Source organism: Melozone crissalis, unplaced genomic scaffold, assembly GCF_028551555.1.
Source record: "Melozone crissalis strain CALT ecotype California unplaced genomic scaffold, PUWL_Pcris_2 ptg000035l_1, whole genome shotgun sequence".
NCBI classification, from domain to species: domain Eukaryota; kingdom Metazoa; phylum Chordata; class Aves; order Passeriformes; family Passerellidae; genus Melozone; species Melozone crissalis.
In genome coordinates, this window is record NW_026535813.1 from 2211595 (window position 1) to 2219670 (window position 8076).

Below are 8076 nucleotides of genomic sequence, written 5' to 3' on the forward strand. Positions count from 1 at the left end.
TCCTACAGATGTCATCAACAAGATCACAGCAATGTCTCCACCCACCAATAAGAAAGAGACACAAGCTTTCTTGGGTGCAATAGGTTTTTGGAGGATGCATATTCCTGAGTACAGTCAGATCGTGAGCCCTCTTTACCTGGTCACCCGCAAGAAGAACAATTTCCAGTGGGGCCCTGAGCAGCAACAAGCCTTTGTCCAGATCAAGCAGGAGATTGACCATGCAGTAGCCCTTGGCCCAGTCAGGACAGGACCAGAGGTAAAGAACATGCTCTACTCTGCAGCCGGGAACCATGGCTTGTCCTGGAGCCTTTGGCAGAAGGTGCCTGAGGAGACTCGGGGTCGACCACTGGGATTTTGGAGTCGAAGCTACAGAGGGTCTGAAGCCAACTATACTCCAACAGAGAAAGAAATCCTGGCTGCCTATGAAGGAGTTCAGGCTGCCTCGGAGGTAATAGGCACTGAAGCACAACTCCTCCTGGCACCCCGACTACCGGTGCTGGGGTGGATGTTCAAAGGCAAGGTTCCTTCCACTCACCATGCCACCAGTGCTACATGGAGCAAGTGGATTGCTCTCATCACTCAGCGCACCCGTATAGGTAAACTGAATCGCCCTGGGATTTTGGAGGTCATTACAAATTGGCCCAAAGGTGAGAATTTTGGTGTCACAGATGAAGAGGAACAAGAACCAGTGACACGTGCTGAAGAGGCTCCTCCCTATAACCAACTGCCACCAGAGGAAACACGCTACGCTCTTTTCACTGACAGTTCCTGTCGCATCGTAGGGATGAACCGGAAGTGGAAAGCAGCCGTATGGAGCCCCACAGGACAGGTTGCACAAGCTACCGAAGGAGAAGGTACATCAAGCCAACTTGCTGAACTCAAAGCTGTTCAACTGGCCCTAGACATTGCTGAGAGAGAGAAGTGGCCAAAGCTCTACCTCTACACTGATTCATGGATGGTAGCCAATGCTCTGTGGGGATGGCTGGAGAGGTGGAAAAAGGCTAACTGGCAACGTAGAGGGAAACCAATTTGGGCTGCTGATGAGTGGAAAGACATTGCTACCAGGGTAGGGAGGCTACCTGTGAAAGTCCGCCATGTAGATGCCCATGTACCCAAGAGTAGGGCCAATGAGGAGCACCAAAACAATGAGCAGGTAGACCAAGCTGCAAAGATAGGGGTGTCCAAAACAGACCTAGATTGGGAACATAAGGGAGAGTTATTCCTAGCTAGATGGGCCCATGATGCCTCAGGCCACCAGGGCAGAGATGCCACCTATAAATGGGCACGAGACCGAGGGATGGATCTAACCATGGACAGTATTTCTCAGGTTATCCATGACTGTGAGACGTGTGCTGCCATCAAGCAGGCCAAGCGAGTGAAACCCCTGTGGTACGGTGGGCGCTGGTCCAAGTACAAGTATGGGGAGGCCTGGCAGATTGACTACATCACACTGCCCCAGACACACCAGGGCAAGCGCTACGTGCTGACCATGTTGGAAGCCACCACTGGATGGTTGGAAACCTACCCTGTGTCTCATGCTACAGCCCGGAACACCATCCTGGGCCTTGAAAAGCAAGTTCTGTGGAGACATGGCACCCCTGAGAGGATCGAATCAGACAACAGGACTCATTTCAAGAACAGCCTTATCAACACCTGGGCTAGGGAACATGGCATTGAGTGGGTGTACCATATCCCCTACCATGCACCAGCTACAGGAAAAGTGGAGAGGTACAATGGACTACTAAAAACCCAGTTGAAAGCTTTGGGTGGGGGATCTTTCAAGAATTGGGAGCAGCATCTGGCAAAAGCCACCTGGTTAGTTAACACCCGAGGTTCCACCAACCGAGCAGGTCCTGCCCAGTCTGAGTCCCTGAATGTAATAGAAGGAGACAAAGTCCCAGTGGTACATATCAGAGGTTTGTTAGGGAAGACTGTGTGGATCAATTCTGCCTCGAGTACAGACAAACCCATTCGTGGGGTTGTCTTTGCTCAGGGACCAGGATGCACGTGGTGGATAATGCAAAGAGATGGAACAACACGATGTGTACCTCAGGGAGATCTGATTGTGGGGTAAGAATGATATGCAATATCACTGTTCATTGGATGTTACTGCCGTTGTCTGTACATTAAACCATACAGATATGAGATAGAAGGAAATGTGTAAATGTCAAAGGTCTGAGCAAGTGATGGATGGAGCTTTAAGTGACTAAAGTGAAAAGGGGGAATCCTGCAGCTCTGTAATATAGGGCCTGGATTCAGTGGTCCAATGTGGGGATGTGATGAAGGCATGATGAGTATTGCTTGTAATTTTGGGGAAACAGATGGAAATTTTGTATGAATAATGCATGATGTGTTGTAGTATGTTGATGATATGGGGATAAGGGGTGGAATGTCCTGGGGTGACGTTATGATGCTTGTATCCCCATTTATCTGTTCTGTGCCTTTAAGACCGACTCTGAAGAGTGGAAGTTTTGTTTGGGTTTCCCTTATCAGGGACACAGAAATGAGCAGTACATAGGGCTGTTTTTCACTTCTAGCTTGCAGCTTGTTGCTTCGCTTGCTTGCTTTTCTGCTCTCGCTTTTGCTTCTGCTTATTAGCTAGTTTAGCTAAACAGTCCAAATTCCTTCCCGGACTGTTTCTCCTCTCCGGTTCCTGTGACCATCTCAAACCTGCTCCGGACTGGGACCCGGGAACACCATTTGGCTGCAGCAGCTGGCCCAGCGCCAGAGGGACTGAGAACAGAGCAACCACCCCCGAAAGAGACTTTCTGATTTTGTCATCTTTCTCAGAGTGGTGTCATCTGGTATTGTTCATTTTGTGTGCTGGGGGGTGCTGTGCATGTCAAATAAACAGGTTCTTTCCACCTCTCTCCAAGGAATTTTTTCCCGAACCGGTTGGGGGGAGGGGCCGTGTGGGTTTTCCTTTCTGGAGGGGCCCCTCTTTGCTGATTCTTTAACAAATTTGCCCTAAACCAGCACAGACTGCAACATATGTTAGTTATGGAAGTTGCCATTGAAAACAAGCACTCATTAGCATCCCACTGACCACTGCAATTCCCAGGGTATGAAGTGGTCTGGGGTGTCCCTTGCCAGCTACAGGGAAAATTTAGACAAGCATGAAAAGAAGCTGAACTATGAGAGGAGTTCCAAAAAAGCAAATGTTTCACAAGTCTTTCCACATCCCTCTCAGTCAGAAAGAGCTTGCTGAGAAATGGCACAAGCCAAAGACTGTAATTGTACCAAGTTCCACAGTCCTTCCATTTGGGATAATTTTTCAGTGATAGTTAATTAATCTTAGTCTACTGCTGTGTTAGAGCTACAAAAATATCAGAAGAGATGGGTACTCTTCCTTAGTATACCAATATCTCTTATATTTCTGCAAATTGCAAAGACATTAAAAGAGGCCCTTGTTGCATGATTAGATCACTTCCCTTCCTCCTCTGTAGTTTAACTGGTACAGGAAAAAAAAGAAGTGGTGCAAAAGAAATGCTCTTTTCCCATCTTTACACAAAGACAAATACAACTCGCAGCTGTAAACCACTAATAAGCTCAGTGCATAAACCTGGATACTGTAGCAAAATGGAGGAGCCTCTTCCTGTTCCATTACAACTCACTCATGACAACAGTCAAAAGGGTCAGTGGACTTTTTTCCTGCCACAGATTCTTTAATACACAGTTTTTACTTAGTTCAGTGCTTGTAACATTCAGCAGAGCATCTTCTAGTTCACTCACTGCCAGAGGCTGACCTTGAGGTCCGTGGTCATCGCGGTCTCTTCTCCCACCTCTCTGCCATTAACATGCAGCCTCTCAGTTACTTTCACCTGTGTCCTACAGGGAAAGGTTGAGAGAGTCTCTGTTTGAAGTTATGTCATAGCAGATGATGGTGGCTCAAGGAGTTGGCTGTTGGCTGCTCGCACCAGCAGCTCACCCAAACTGTACCATGACCCAGATAGCAGCAGGAAAAGTGACTTGACATTGTGTTGGATGGCATAACTGTGATGAACTGGGTAGCAAATGGAGAGCAACACACAGAAATGAAAAGTGAAACATTGTGCAAATGTCAACTCCTTAGGAAGTTGACCAGTACATGGAAGAATGAAAAGGGCAAAAGCAGGGGAAATTAAAAACATGGAGAGAAATACATGGATAATATTTTGAAACTAGTTTAGCAACATGTGCTTGTTTTTTTCTGTGTAGCAAAGCAGGAAGTTAACTGCACAGGATTTCTCCTGCAGCTCTGGTGATACTCACTGATGAGTTGAACTGTAACTCAGTACAGTTAGAGTCTTTGGCTTGTGCCATTTCTCACACTGATGACAGGTTTAGACATGCAAATAAGTGCTGGACAAGAATGGCAGTAGGGGCGTGAAGCCAGGAGGGGAGAGGAGTGCTTTGGGGGAAAAATACACAGCAAGTATTTATTGAAGGCAAGCTCATACATAGGGAGATCAAGCCCACTGAAGGCGTGAACAAAACCTAGCATCAATAGATACCTATGTCCCCAAAAATAAATTTGCAGCAGGGAATGTTCATGATCCTGAAATTAAATCAGCTGCACTTGCAAACTCCTGAAACGCTCTCTGTCTTGCTCTCAGCGTAAACCAGCTGGGCTTCTTCACTGCTGTTCTAAAAATTTGTCCAGGGAGTTGGACCCAAACACTCTCAGCCTGCCTTCATAGGAAAGGTGCTCCACCCCTTTGATCACTCCTATGGCCTTCCTCTGCACCTGCCCCTGTGCTAAGGACCCCAGAGCTGGACACAGGTGAGATCTCATCAGAGCAGAGCAGAGGGACAGAATCACCTCCCTTGACCATCACACAAGGATATGGTTGATTTTTTGGGCTGCAAGTACACATTTCCAGCTCTCGTCCAGACTCCCATCCACCAGTACCCCTAGTCCCTCTCATCAGGGCTATCAAATTGTTTCCTTGCTGAAAGATTTGATTACTCGGAATCAAAATAAATGAATCATACAGACACACAAATATGTCAAGTATGTGGAACAGGTATTTGACCCTTGCCCTGTGGCTCTGTTCTCAGTCTGGCTATATCTGTACCAAGTTTAGTGTATGGATGTGAACTAATCAGGAATTACCTTGTGCTCACCACACCTCAACCTATTTACTTTTAATAGGCCGGAAGCAAGGACTGTATTACACTGTTTGTATTGATTTGGGAACCACACCTTATGATTACCTTATCTTTGGGCTATGAATGTGAGGCATCCTCTTGTATTTACATTTATGCCACTGGTTTTCTGTGCAACTGGGGACAACTTATTTAAACATCCTATGGCTCCATTTCTTCATCTCTAAATTGGGGGCAATTCTTTCCTCATAAGATTGTTATGAAGACACATTAATTAACGTTGATAAACAGAGGATATCCTGGGGTGAATGAGATAGATACATGAAAAGTATTCTTATCATTCATATTACGACAGCACATTCTGCTTGTATGTACACAGGGAATATGCACACTGGCTCAGAATGAGTGAAGTTTACCTGACTAGTAAACTATATATAAGGGTGGGATTCATTTTCTTTAGTCACCTAACACCTACTAGTCACTGCTCTAGGCTTTTTTGCATTATTGATACAGATGGAAAACCTCAGTCAATGACTTTTTTATCTAAGGGTGATAGAAAACATCTTCCTCTACAAGTATCTATTTCTCCCCACTGGCTATGGAACCTGGAGCAGCTCATAGAAAATTTGCAGAAAATTTCCAAAAATGGAAATTGAGACTAAGCACAAACTTACCATTTTGATCAAGCAACTGCTACTATTTATTACTTATTCATTAGAATGATAAGGCTAAAATATCACCCATATTGTACCCACCATATTCTTTAAAGTCAAGTTGGATAGCCACATAACAAAAATTATACAAGTGCATACCCATCTTTATTATTGCACATGTGGTTCTTATTGCACTGTCTTTCTAAGCATACAGACACAACACTGCAGAATCACCTGGAAACTCCAGAAACTCCAAATTCTGCAGGCATGAGCTCAGGTCTCTTCACTGAATGCATGGCAAGCCCTAGCCCCAGAAATTGAATATGCAGCAAGAATCCATTTAAATTTAACAGCAGAGCTGAGCTCACATTTGGGAGAAGGAAAGGAGGTGTAGGAAGAGGTGAAAGAGGTGGACTCACCTCAGGTACCCATTTGAACATCAGTAAGATCAGTGAGTCATTGTTATAGGTCAGTATACCTATATAGGAATATTGTCTTGGCAGTCTTTAGCCTTAACATGGACCAGATGCCATTTTCCCTCACCTTCCCTTCTCTGGCCAGAGCATTTCTCATGCAAACATGTCAGAGTGTTTTAAAACTGCCAGTGTCCAACTTGCCCGCAGTATATTTTTATCTAAGCTTATTTTGCAAGGCCTCTATGGTAAGGGCTCTGTTCCTGCTGTAGGTGTGATTTCTAGCATAAAGGTTCCAGTTCCAGTCACTGTGGCATTACAGATAAACTATTTCTATTTGCAATTAACAGTATTCCACTCATAGGTGAAATTCCATTTATACATGTGTTAGACATACAGAATATTCACATTTTAGGATATAGTGCAAGATATTTTAACATGTTTGACATTGTCATGCAAGAAAAATCTCTGTACATTCATGTGGAATTTGAGCCCAAGTGGCAGTAAAAGTTGCTGTAAGTGCTATATTTGGTTTAGTGTTTGATTTTCTTGGTAAAATGGTCTTCCAAAACTCCCATGATGACCATGTTGGATAATCTGGCTGTATTGTAACTGCTGTTGTTATTATTATTAATCACAGTATTGCCATTCCTATAGGGTAACATATCTGTGGCTGTCATTACACCTGTACATTCACAAATATTCCTTTACAGTATGACTTAATCTGTATCATCAATGAATTTGAGTAAGTTTGGGATTATAAACATTACCTGATCATAAATCCTGTATGATGTACTGTGAGATAGCATAGACTGAAAGTATAGCTCAGGTCATGTAACATTGAAACCTGTGTCATTTTGCACGTATCAGAAAAAAAAACAACTAAATACATCTAGGAATAGATTTCATTTTTACTTGTCATACAAAAACTTTTCTGTCAATTCTGACACATTAAATGCAGTACACATTGAACAGAGTACAATTTTCATCCCACCTAGCCACTTCACAAGTCACCAAGTAAAGCAATCCCATTTGAAACACTTGAAGTAATATTATAATTTAATGGATGCATATCTTTAATTATATTGGTAAAATTAAAAACCCTAAAAAGCACAGAAATGGAAAACTCAGAGTCCAAGAGTATTAAAACATTAAAATTCTTGGCCAAATTACTCCCTTAAATATTAAGTTGATTTTTCTCTAATATTAAAACACTAATTAATTTAATGTGCATTAGAGAGAACATGTTCAAATATTAAATTTGTTGATATCACAAATGTGTAACTCATTAACATGGCTCAGGTTCAGGACTCCATAAAGAGGCAGAAATTTGCTTTCATTAAAACAAAAATAAAGTACGTAAGCAATTAATGGCCACCAACCAGGTATTATGAAATACAGATTTTGCTAGATAGGCTTACTATTTGAAGATCAGAAGTCTGATCAAAACAGGTAATGGTACTAGCCTATTAGATAAACCTTCTGTAAGCATCTGAATTACATGAGTTTAAAGAGTTAGAGGTGCAAAATCTAGCTAATTTAATTTCTATGAATTAACAAGTAGCTAAGTGACAGTAAGCGTAACTGCAAATGGACCATCAGCTGTAAGGAGCCCAATAATTTCTGAGAAAACATTGACAGATCTGGCATTCACATTTCTACAAATATACTAAAAACTTGCAAGAACTTTGGTGAATGATATAACATCTGCAATGTGCCTAACACTAACCATTAAAATAAGACTAATCTGGTTTGCCGTCCAATAAAAAATCAATTTGCTAAATGAAGAAATATTAATTGAATTCCAACATAGAGAAGATATTACTGACAATAGTTTGATCTATACAGTAGGGCTGACTAAAAATAAGAGCTGCAACTGGAAATTCTGGCAAGAAAAAGTTATGATAAGTAACAACTTGTAA

The 8076-nt window shown here is 42.7% G+C and overlaps 1 pseudogene; it reads right to left on the reverse strand.

The window, feature by feature from the left end:
- LOC128941397 (arrestin domain-containing protein 3-like) overlaps positions 1 to 3764 on the reverse strand; it is a 28879-nt pseudogene extending 25115 nt beyond the window's left edge.
- Positions 3765 to 8076: the final 4312 nt, after the last annotated feature.